This window comes from Argentina silus (assembly GCF_951799395.1).
Source record: "Argentina silus genome assembly, chromosome: 8".
Classification (NCBI taxonomy): Eukaryota; Metazoa; Chordata; class Actinopteri; order Argentiniformes; family Argentinidae; genus Argentina; species Argentina silus.
Window position 1 is genome coordinate 862,891 of NC_139662.1, and position 13,914 is coordinate 876,804.

Consider the following 13,914-nt stretch of genomic DNA (forward strand, 5'->3'; position numbering starts at 1 on the left):
TGGGCTCCCTCCACCTCTTCCGCTCTCTCCTCCATCTCCCTCCTCCAACCCTCCTTCTCTTCCTTTCTTTCTTTAGCCACTCTGGCCCTCTCTCTCGTGTGCCTGGCCCGTCTTGATGTCCTCTGTGGGAGTGGGGTGTAGGCTGCGAAAGCTGCCGGTCCTGCTGCCTCCATCATCAGGGCAGCCTGATCCTCTTTACACTCCTGTGGACATACAGTGAACACACTACAGGTGCAGTCTCGAGAATGTCTCTATGAATGTATTTGTCTTTTCTGAGTATAAAACCATTCAGTTGTCTCCAGTGATCTTTACATATTGTCTATGTTTAGCCATCCTGAATGGGGTGAGTGGGTAGTTATCAAATACAGTAGCATAGTGCTTTGAAACTTCCTGATGGAGATGACAGACACAATGACAGGGAAACGTCAAGAAATATGATTGCGTTAGATAACAGGCTTCCCTCGCAAAGAGATTGCGGTACCTCACAATGTTCTCAAGAATAGGCTGTTGCGTTCCCAATTTCCCAAAAGGGGCTCTCTAGTTTTGCCTTTAAAAAAGGCCTACATCTACCTTTTATTCAACATATCCGACACAATTTATATTGCAAATCATGTAGGCCTGTACAGTAAGTAATTGTAGGCCCTTTGCAAAGTCAACTTACGACTTACTTAAGGAAAGGTCCTGTCGATTAAGACCTATTAGTGCCAACTATGTTTGGTTATATTTTAGATAGGGCCTACCTGAAAACATCAAATTAACCATTTTGATATTGTTCTGTCAATCATCTTTCTTCGATAGTCCATCCTCTATAGGTTATTTATAAAGCTGTCTCGTTTTAATGTTGATCTTTAAAATGGTTGATTTTGCAGCCACATTTCTCTCTGTAACAACGATTGAGCTCGTCCCGTTTCACTTTTTAGGCTGTTACGCTGCTCTTTCACTGACAAACAGCTGTTTTTGGAATTGCGCGCTCACCGAAATTACCGCGATTTGACTTGATGTTGGGATCAAACTGTCTGCCGAGTCGGATGAATTACTTCCCAGCGATCTAACAACAAAGAGTAGCCAATTAAGGGTATTTCTTTGCAGTAGGTCTAGGTCCTGATTGTGGGGGAAATGTTGCTTTGAATTGTAGGCTACTTTGACTGGACGATAACAATCGAATACAAACAAGTGTACAGTAACATGTTGTCACCACGGATGATAGAGCTTGATTTGATTAAATTTGATTAATTTTCAGCCCTGCTTCTTACAGCTTTGCGTTTACTTGAAGGCAGTTCACGGACTTGAGGTAGGCTGAAAATATACAGGAGCTTGTAGGCCTAGTGCTTATTCGATTAAGGTAGGGGGGATCTGCGCGAAGCCCACACATCGTGTCGCTCACCGGCCCCGCAGCCCACAGATCGACCGGCCCACCAGCAGCAATGGCACAGCCCTTTACACAACATTTAGGCAGCACCCCCTCTCGAAAGATACATCCTACGTCCTTGGACATTTGGCCCAAGTATTGGGGCAATTTAATGTAAAGTATTCCCGTTTATTTAAACTAAAATAGAGCAAGGCAAACTTACCTGCGGCGGGTCCCACCAGTTTTTCTCCATTGTGTTGAAATGTAATTGAATCTATTTCCACTAATGAGCGTACCACATTACAAATGACAATCAGCAAAGGCTATTTGACAACTGGAGGTTCAAGTGACCAAAGTGATTTTTACATAAATTTACGTCATTGCTAGCAGCGTCATCAAGACAACAGCATTATGACGCAGGAGATATTTATTTGATTACAGATATGCTCATGTTGTTTCTTGGAAAATATACGTCGTTGGGATTAATCATCATCATATTATTAATTAATAGACAACACACAGACATAGATATAGGTATATAGATCAGTGGTAGGGGCTCGGGGTCGTTTCTGGACATGGCCCTCCATTGTAATTTACATTTACATTCATGGCATTTAGCAGACGCCTTTATCCAAACCGACTTACAACAATACATTTGTTTAAGTAATTGAATCATCTATCCAACAGTCATCATAAGACAAAGTAATCAATGCTCACACCAGGGGCCATAGGCAGTCGGCTATTTCATTTTATTTGTATTAGCAGGAGAGAACTTGTACAAGGGGGGTAGCGGGGATGAAGAGGTCTCTGGGTGGGGTTGGGGTTAGGGTTAGTATAGGGGGGGGGGGGATAAATGGAAAACATACTCGTGGTTCAGGTATTAACTGCCAATGAACTTAGTTGGAACAATACAAATTACAATGTAAAACAATAACAATATAATATCAACATTTCAGTATTATATCAAAATAATGATTTAGAAATATGGTACAACCTGTGAGCTGCCTGGTTGCCTTGGCAACGGTAAACTACAGCGCTGTTCATCAGCGGTTCGGGCTCTGGCTCTAACCGTCTACCTTCTCTTAACCGTTAGGAGAAAACGAAGAAAAACAAAGAAAATGTAAACTACAAAACACTCTTACATTAAATCCTACACATACATCTGTATCAGTGGAGTCAGGCAAACGTTACACCAGACTCCCTTCGACATGTTTTGTCAGGTGTCATTTGACAACAACCACTCATCGTAAACGGCAAACTAGTGCTAACTCGTCCTCGTTTAGGATACCAAGCTAGCGCAATTACCGCTAACAGACTACAAACTTCATATGCTACTATGCATAACGGTACACTAAATAGAAAGCCTACATTAATGACAAACTGTATTAATGCTTATGCTTAAGAATAAATGGAAAACACACTAGTGAGTCGTCTGGTCCTCAGTCTTTACTGGTTCAGGTATTAACTGCCAACTGAAGAACGCAGCGCAAGCCACAGCTTATATACCCGCAGGTGATCTAGTGCCTTTTATACTCCAAATAGAAATGCGTGAAATTGAATGGTGGGAGTCTGTAAACATGCAAGATAAAGTGCATACATATAAAATAACACATTTACGTAAGTGGCCAATTACATATAAATATATTATGTGCCACATAAACAGTGGAAAAAGCAGTGAAGCCCTTAGCAGACATAGGGGAAAATGTACAGTATATACAAACATGTACAGGAGCAGGACGTATTGTGTCTCTGTTAACACAGTTGTGTCATGTGTAATTGTGTTAAATGATCCATAATAAGTGCTGTCCAGTTTCCTCTATATTATATATAACATGGTGAATAACTCCCCGATATTTCTTTAAGGCCAATATCAGATATGTCTGTCAAGCTCTAATTACAATGAGCTGTCCTCCCATTTCTACCTCCATCAGCCTCCTGTTGCACAGTAATGAGTGATAAAGACACCTGATGACAAGGATGAGAAATGTAAAGATCACGGTTTCATCCAAGGCCCATCTACCTTTCATTCAAATTATGCTAAGATTATTATCATTGGTGATTTTAACCTACATGTGGACAATGAGACTGACTCGACAGCCATGGATTTGATGAATCTCTTGAATTCTACGGACTTTATTCAGCGAGTTACTGGGCTCACCCATAACCACTGCCACACCCTGGACCTAGTGATTACAAAGGGTCTTACTCCTGTTGCATCCTCTATTATTTATCTAGCCATGTCGCTGAGCAGATGAGATTCATGATGATGAATATGAATAGTACACCATCAACAGCTTCCTCCTGTGATAATGATTTATTAACCAGCTTCAACACCAAACTAAGGGCAACTATCGACTCTGTAGCACCAGTCAAACAGTTTGATTGATTTCCTGGTGAAATGCATTGCGGACATATGGATGTCACAGAACTAGTCATTCGAGCAAAAACCAGGTAGGACACTCCATTTTAAAAAGCGTGTTTTCCGAACCAAAACAGCGTTTGTAAATGACATATTTATTTCAAGGGATCTCGTTCCCTGATCGCTACCGATTAAAGATAGTCATTACAACCTTTAGGAAGCTTTTAAAAAGGTTGAATATTACATGGACCTTTACAGAACACAGCTGTAAAGGTGCAACCTTTCCTCTCCCAGGCTGACACTGAATGACAAATGCATGCTTGTATTACTAGCAGCCTTGATTACTGTAACACTCTCCTGTCTGGTCGACCAAAGAAAGCTATTGGCAAATGATACAGAATGCAGCAGCACGAGTCAGATGGAGAGCACATATCATACAAATCTCTGCACTGATAACCTGTTCGTTTTATAATTTATTTTAAGATAATTGTATTAGTTTAGAAATCACTCTATGGTCACGCACACCACTGCATGTCAGACATGCTTTTAAGGTATATACCCTGTAGATCCCTCAGGTCCTCAGGTACTGGCCTTTTAACTATTCTGAAGATTCCAACAACACCTATCTACTTCCTGTTTCAAATGAATAATACTGGGCAGAAGTCTGCACAGGGATGCTACAGACACATTAGCACACTGCAAAATACTGTCACCTATCTAACCATCTGTTCCAAAGCAATAGTAATAGATACTGTAGGAGTCTGCAGTGCACAGGGGTTACACACTCATCAGTACCCTCTAAAATACTGTCACTATCATATTTCCTGTTCCACATGAATAGTACTATATTGGAGTCTGCAGAGGGGTTTCCTTGTTGGGAAACAGTGTCTATCTCCTCCTGCAGCTTGGTCATAATGTGAGGGCTGGTTGCCAGATTGTAGGCCAGGAAGGACAGAGAGCTACTGGTGGTCTCATAGAGTGTTTCCACAGTGTATGTCAGTCTAATCAATGAAATCGATAGCTTCATTTATTAAGCACAAAATGATTGAGACTGAAAGCTATATGGAGGCAGTTGTACCGACTGTGAGGAACAGTGAGCTGAAGATGTCAAACTTGAGCATTTTCTTGATGTTGGTCACAAAGGTGTCAGAGGGGTTGTGGAGGGAGTCGATGTCGACACTGAATGAAGTGCTGACGACCACATCCATACTGTATGGTCCAAAGAACCTGGAACACAACCACAAAATCTTTGACCACCAGAACCACAACCACAAAATTAAAGGGGGAGTTCACTGAAATTACAAATTCACCATATCTTCTCGGAGAGAAATACTCACTCTTTTAGTTCAATGGGCTCTTCGTTATCGGCCGTCTTCTTCAGATTGCTGACCAAATTACCAGAGTGCTGCTTCATGATCCCGAACATCTGAGTTGGGAAGGATACATGGAAAAATATGATGATTGATACATGGATTAATATGTGCAAAACATGGGTTAATATCATGTTTGAAACAGGAATTATTTTAATGTTTATATAGCCTGAGAATATACATTCATACAGGATACATTATGTATATAGTCAAGGAATAAGTGACTCCAAAGATGAACTATTATTCTAAACTCTGTCATCTGACCACTGAACTTATCTAAGATAAGATTAAATATACTTTGTTGTCCCGGATGGAAATTTGTCTTGGACAATTAAAGTTGCTGCTTCACACAACAACAAACAACAATGAATACACACTATACACATAGTACAAATCACATAAACACACACACACACGTCAGAGTTGTTAGTCATTCATTTATTTGTGTTGTTGGAATGAATAAAAGAAGGAGAGGAGAGATGGGACTGTACCTCTTTGATCCGCCCACTGGTGAAGGAGGGAGACAGGACACTACGGATCCGTCTCCATGCATCATCCTCAGCGATAAACACGGCGTCATACAGAGGCCCGTTGAGATAGAAATTCTAGAAAAATAACAATGATTATATACTGCAAAATTAACCGAATATTAATAATGCTATAATAACAATGATATTATCTATTTAATGAGCCCTTATGTTTTTTTCCCCATACAACAACTTCAATTTAGCGTATTACCCTCCTGTTAGTGAAAAGGGAGTAGCATTCCTTGATGAGGATGGTTTTGATCATGGCTGTGTCCATGATACACAGGACGGGCTGACGGCCATCATAGATCCGACAGACCAGCAAAAACAAAGATAGTTAGATATACACTCACCCAACACTTTATTAGGAACACTATACTAATACTAGGTAGAGCCTCCCTTTGCTCTCAAAACAGCCTCAATTCTTCGTGACATTGATTCCTTTGAGATTCTGGTCAATGATGACATGATTGCATCACGCAATTCCTGCACATTTTTCAGGTGCACTTTCAAGATGTGAATCTCCCGTTGTGCCACATCCCAAAGATGTTCTATTGGATTCAGATCCGGTGACAAGGAAGGCCACTGAAGAACACTGAACTCATTGTCATGTTCATGAAACCAGTTTAAGACGACTTTTGCTTTGTGACATGGTGCATTATCATGCTGGAAGTAGCCATTAGAAGGTGGGTAAATTGTGGCCATGAAGGGATGCACATGGTCAGCAACAATACTTAAATAGGCTGTGGCATTCAAGCAAATATACCGTAGATAGAGACAGACAGACCCATCACAGATCCTGCACTCTTTGAAAAAGTGCTACCTAGAACCAAAAAGGGTTCTTCTTCCACTGTCCCTTTGAAGAAACCTTTTGGGTTCCATGTAAAACCCTTTCCACAGAAGGTTATACAGTACCGTGCGTAAGTAATGGGACAGTGAAGCATTTTTTCTTCTGTTTGGATTTGAAATAAAAACGTAGAGATTTTTATTTTTTATATAATGTACATATTGGTTTATCATTCAGAAATTCCAACACTTTTATGCATAATCCCCCTATTTCAGGCTACACAAAAGTGATAGGACAATTGGCTTGACAAGTGTGTTCGTCAGGTGTGTTCCGTCACATAATTTGTGCAGTCTGCTATTGGTGTCTTGTCAACATGAGGACCAAAGAGATGTTATTGAAAGTCAGGGAAGCCATTATGATGCTGAAATATTAGAAAAAAAATAAACATAGACAAAACCTTAAACCTACCAAAATCAACAGTTTGGAACTTCATTTAACTTCATTAAAAGGAAAGAAAGCACTGGTGAGCTCAGAAATCGCAAATTACCTAGTAGGCCAAGGAAGACTTCCAGTGGATAACCAAAGAATGCTCACCATAATTGAGAATCATTTATTTACATCTTGTCAGTCCAAGTACAAGTAAATGGCTCCAAACTCATTGGACAGCATTTCATCATACAGCAGGACAATGACCCAAAACATACTGCCATAGGAACTAGGGAATTTTTCAGGGCCAAAAAGTGGAAAGTTGTTGACTGGCCAAGTCAGTCTCCAGATTTAAATCCTATAGAACATGCATTTCATTTGCTCAAGAGGAGACTTAGGGCAAAACATCCTAAAAAAACAACAACAGTCGCTGCAACATAGCATTACCAGAGAAGATACCCAGCGTCTGGTTGGGTCAATGGGTCACAGACTTTTGCACTTTTGCATACAAAGGATTGGGGACCAAATACTAAACATGAGTGCTTAATTTAGACATTTGATAATGCAAAAGAAGGAAAAATGCTTGGGCACCAAAATGGCTAGAGCCAGCCCTGATTAACAGAACCTTTATCGAGCGCACAACATCACATTAATGCCCATAGGAAGAATGAGAATAGAGTATCAACAAAATAACCAATTTAACACAATTTAAAACAACATACGTCTGTAAGTTTTAACCATACGTTAACGTGCGTCAAGGACAACGCGGGAGAATGATGCCCGTGATGGGCCTAACCCAAAACCCAAAGAATATCTCGCTGTCCCTCTCCTTAAATATCATTCCCAACAAAGGACAAGGTGTTAGATACATTACAATAGCAAAGGAATTGACAAATGGTGAAAGCTGAAAAATCTGAAACATAGTCAAAACCTTAGACTTGCCAAAATCAAGCACTGATGAGCTCAGCAATCGCAAATGGCTGAGGCTTCACTGCAAGATGCAAACCACTAGTTATTCTTAAAAAGGATAGTCAGGTTACAGTTTGCTAAGAAGTACCTAAAAAGCCTGCAGAGGTGTGGAAAAAAGTCTTGTGGACAGATAAGATGAATATTATCAGAGTGATTGCAAGAGGAAAGTTTGGAGAAAAAAGGATCTGCCCAAGGTTTACAGCATACCATCTCATCTGTGAAACATGGTGGAGGGGATGCTATGGTTTGGGCATGTATAGCTGCCACTAGAACTTGCTAACTTATCATAATTGATGATGTTACTGCTGACAGCAGCAGCAGAATGTATTCTGAAGTGTACAGAAATATCTTGTCTGGTCGAGTAAAAGCAATGCTTCCAAATTCATTGGATGGCGCTTCATCATACAGTAAGACAATGACCCAAAACATACTGCCATTGGAGCTAGGGAGATTTTCAGGGCGAAAAAGTGGAAAGTTCTTGACTGGCCATGTCAATGTTTGGATTTAAATCCTATTGAACATGCATTTCATTTTCTGATGGTAAGATTTTGGGCAAAAAGACCTGGCAAAAAGATGGCTGGCCTGGCAGAATATCACCAGAGAAGATACCCAGCACCTGGTGGGGTCAATGGGTCCCAGACGGTTATTGCATACAAAGTATTGTCGACCAAATACTAAACATGAGTGCATCATTTCAACCATGTATACCAATACTAGACAAAAGAAAAGAAAAGAATCTAGCAAAAGCAAACTATGTTCTGACAGGGTTTGACTCATCTAATACGACATCAGATCTGGATAGGTTCCTTGATTTCCTCTGAAAGGTGACATAGGCATGAAAACATGTACACAACATCAAGAAGAAACCATTGATTAAAGCCAAATCAATTGACAGAGGCATGGCAGAAAATGTGTGTTGTCTCTTTAAAAGAAATGTTAAAAATCTCTTTGTTTTCCCTGAATGAAACAAAGCACAGGTGTTTAAAAGGCCAGCCCCACCCCTGATTACAATGATCCACACATGGAGACAGCCAAAGCAACATAGATCAATAAGACATCGCACATGTCACACCAGAATGTGTGTTGGCAAGTGTGTGCCCTTATAGCCAGGATCCACTCACCACCTCTCTGGTCACATCTCCCTGATGTTGGTTATGAAGAACTTTATCAAACGTTTGGATTTGAAATTAAACAATTACTACAAGGTTAAAGTAGAGATTCTCAGCTTTTATTTGATGGTATTTGTATACACATTGGTTTCACCATTTAGAAATTACCCCACTTTTTATGCATAATCCCCCTATTTCAGTGTACCCAAAAGTAATGGGACAGACTTATCAAATGTCCAAATGAAGCAGTCATGTTTAGTATTTAGTGGACAATCCACTAGTATTTAGTGGACAATAACTGCCTGAAGTCTGCAACCCACTAACCTCACCAGACGCTGGGCATCTTCTTTGGTGATGCTCTGCTAGGCCTGTACTGCAGCCATCTTTAGTTGTTGTTTGTTTTGAGGTCTTTTTGCCTAAATTCTTATCATTAGGGAAATGTAATGCATGTTCAATTGAATTTTAATCTGAAGATTGACTTGGCCAATCAAGATCTTTCCACTAGTTGCTATGGCAGTGTTTTGGGTCATTGTTTTATTGTATGGTGTGGCTCCATCCAATGCATTTGGAGGCATTTGCTTGCACTCAAGCAGACAAGATGTTTCTGTGCACTTCAGAATACATTCTGCTGCTGCCGTCAGCAGGTACAATCATCAATTAAGAGAAGTTAGCAAGTTCTAATGGCAACTATACATGCCCACACCTAACACCCCCTGCACCATGTTTCACAGATGAGGTGGTATGCTGTAAATCTTGGGCAGATCCTTTTTTCTCCAAACTTTTGTCACTCTAGTCCATGATAATATTCATCTTATCTGTCCACAATAGCTTTTACGAGACCTCTGCAGGCTTTTTAGGTACTCTTTTTTAGCAAACTGTGACCATCCTTTTTGATGATAACTTGTGGTTTTTGATGATAAATGTGTCTTCCTCTTAGTTATAAACAAACCAGAATTAAATGCATAGGTCTATGTATGGATGGATGGATGGATGTTCTCATTGGAACAGCTGGAAGACTTTCTCTGCATCCCCTAAAAAACACATGTACGCAAGCACGCACAAACACGCACGCACGCACACACACACACACACACACACACACACACACACACACACACACACACACACACACACACACACACACATACACACACACACACAGAGGCATGTTTACGTTATGCGTAGCCCATGTTTATTAGTTGACTTAGTTGTGGGGTTAGTTTAGATACAGTGCACGATGCAACAAACAGGTACAATATCAGCACACCTCAGCATTGCTACACCCACGTGCTACCACAGGGAACTGGTACCCGCATAGTTAGATATGGTGCTAGTCCCACACCAGAGAGAACTGGTATGTTCCAATTCATTATACGAGGTAACTAGCTAGTAAATTATTAATTACTAGAAAGTGCTCAGTAGTCCTAGGGCTACAAACACAAGCTGACCAACCCTCCTGCAAACAGGGTGCTAATATTTCTCAATATTACCTTGTCAAAGCTCGCCAAGGTTCTCAGCTGTCCGGAAACAACAAGTAACTTAGTTAGCCGTCCGTCCCAAGTGCTAGCTGTAGCCTACACATGTGACCTTGCAAGTTCTAATAATAACCTGAGGAATTATCGTCGAGCTGGGGTCCAACAATAACAAAGAATTGAGAGCTCACAGGTTAGCTTGCTAGCTCAGAGAGTTAACAGGTGCTCAGAAGATGAAAATCGTCGTTGAGCTGAACCGTAGGATTCTATCAGAGACAATCTAACGCCCCGTGAGAATCATAGGCTGAGGTGTAGCCAGCTACAACAACACAACTACAGTACACTTTTCAACCTAACGCCCCGTGAGAATCATAGGCTGAGGTGTACCCAGCTACAACAACACAACTACAGTACACTTTTCAACCTAACGCCCCGTGAGAATCATAGGCTGAGGTGTACCCAGCTACAACAACACAACTACAGTACACTTCAGACAGTCAGAGAGTGAAGAGTGGAAAGGATGAAATGGTGCGCTTGTAGCATCCCTTTATTGGGACAGGTGATAGGCGTTGCTATCACTTGCAAGTGTGTACGAGGTGTGATTCTGTGAATCAAGATGTAAATACAGTGCTCTCTGAAAGTATTCAGACCCCTTCACTTTTTCCACATTTTGTGATGTTACAGCCTTTTTCCTCATCAATCTACACACAATACCCCATAATGACAAAGCAAAAACAGGTTTTTAGAAATTGTTGCTAATTTATTCAAAATAAAAAACTGAAATATCACCTTTACATAAGTATTCAGACCCTTTACGTTTTTTGTTGAAGCACCTTTGTCATTATTGCGTATTGTGTGTAGATTAATGAGGAAAAAAATTAATTTCATCTATTTTTGAATAAGGCTGTAACATAACATAATACGGAAAAAGTGAAGGGGTCTGAATACTTTCAGAATGCACTGTATGTGCCTGTTATAGTCCCATTGTGTGATTGGTGTGTGTACTGTTTTCTGGCACAGGCCTTAACTGATCCAACAAGTTCACCAATCATCAATGGTGTGATATGAAGTTGATGGATTTTAATGTTACATGCTACACCAGTGCGTGTGTAAAGTGTTGACATTGCGTGGCTGCTGCAGCAGCAACGCAAAATGATTCTTGGAGTGCTTGGAAATGGTATCAATGCTTTTTGGACGCTTAAAAACATATTCAATTAGTTTCATAGTATGGTAAAGTAATAGAAACATAGATTACAGAAATACATACAATAGTGGTACCTGTATGAAAAACAAAGTGATTGTCCTCGTTTATATTTGGAGGTAGAGGACAAACCCCAACTCTAAGATATTCAGACTTGACAAGACTCTCAACATAAAACAATGTACAGAATCCATAAATTAGAAGTTCCTTGCAGAAACAGACTGGGAGGCTATTTCTTCTGCATCCACACGTGCAACTGGTCACGTTTCTGGTGTAAGAGTAAATACTGCCATCTAGGGTTTAGAGATGGTTAACAGGAAATGGATACATTATTTTACGGATGTACTTTAGACCTACGTTTGAGTAATTTAGCAGAAGCTCTTATCCAGAGCGACTTAAAATAAATAGCTACATTCATCTTCAGCTACATACATCACGGTCATCACAAGTAAGACTTTCTATAATAATAAATGCCACAAGCAGTCACAGTGGTAGAGAAAGGAAGTCAATTTAATTTAATGTTCAACTTAATTTATTGAACTTAAGACAACTATATAAATTGATTTGCTATGTATCCCTAAATAGCGGCCAATTGTGTTGAGGTTTCCAGGCTAACGGTGTCGGCATGTGCAGTCCCCTGTCTTATCTCTGCACCCCCACACGCTCTCAGCCAGGGCCACATCAACAAGGCTTTTGACAGAAAGGCTCGTCCCCTGGTTTGCCTGATTGTGTACCAGCTGAGCCATCAGAGGAGTCGCTCTCAACGAGAACATGAGGGTTGGGGCATATCTGGAGCCATCGTTCATCTGAAATTAAAAAAGTAACATCAGAGGGGAGTGCAAGGTGAGACAAGAATTGGACAAATTCAACTAAGAGTTGAAGGTCATGCACTAAATGCTATAGTAATACTAGCAACAATCACCTTCATCTACTTAGTCTATAGGTTCTCTACCATCTCTCTAATCGTCACTATGCTCACCTTCTTCAATGTCTCCATCTCCTGTTCTAGCTTCTCTTTTTCCAGACTCTGTTTCGCTCTTTCTTCAGCCACCATCACCAGGGCCTCTCTCCTCTTGATGGCCTCTATCTCTTTCTCCATCTGTTTCTTATCCTTTTTAAATGTCTCCTTCTCCTTCCACATCTTGAGCATTTCTCGCTCCACATCCTGCCCGTCTCTTTTGATTTTCATCCACTCCTTCTTTATCATTTGCAACTCTGCTCCGACCTTCTCTGTCTTTCTAAGCATCTCCTTTGAGGTCTCCATCTCCTGCTCTTCCTTCTCTTTTTCCTTGCTCAGCTTAAGTCGTTCTTCGGCCTCAATCACCAGGGCCTCTCTCCTCTTGACTGACACCATATTTTTCTCCATCTCTTTCTCCATCTGTTTCTTGGCCTTGAGAAATGTCTCCTTCTCCTTCCACATCCTGAGCATTTCTTGCTCCACCTTCTGTCCGTCTCTTTGGATTTTCACACTCTCCTTCCTCATCATATTTAACTCTGCCTCTGCCTTCTCAGCCTTTCTAAGTATCTCCTTTGAGGACTCCTTCTATTTCTCAATCTCCATCATGAGGATCTTGATCCCACTGTCCATCTCCTCCCTCTCCCTATTGAACTCATTCCTGTCCTCCTGCAGTCTTTCTGCCTTTCTGGCCAGGATCTTCTCCTCCCTCTGCCTAACTTTTTGGTCCCTTCTCTTTTGTTTCTCATATTCCTCTATCTTTTTCTCAAACTCTGCCTTCTCTGTCTTAATCCTCTCATGCTCCTTCCTGATATCCTCAATACTCATATATATTTTCACCTCCATTGTTTTTATGCACCTACAGTAGATAGAACACAAACAAAAATGATTGAAATAATCTCCACACACCCATACTATAATGCAACAGGAATGTCAGAAAGATTCCCCAAATGAGAAAGGGATAACAATCTTTGAGTTTGCCCTTCTGAATCAGTCAACAAATACCAGTACACCGATTGGCAGCAAAGAAATGTTATTATCTATAATGTGCGTTCGGCTGGCGTCATAATGGGTTTGGAATGACTATCATGGTAATTCACTGCCTAACAACTCTTATCAGCGTTCGATGCAATGGTTCGAAGTGACTTGGTCCTGTCAGAGGCCTATGTTAGAGTCAGCAAAAGCTTCCAGTGTGGGTTGGCTGGCTATGTTTGTTGACACGCCTTGAAATATAGCCTACAATTGTGGCCAACAGGTCAAATATCAGTGGCCATATAATGGGCACATTTTATTAACTGGATTCGGCCTGGTACAGATAGGAGCCTATAGGCTAACAAGCAGAAGACCTCTGCAAAATTAAAATAGCCCTAATTCAATTCATGCATTTAGGT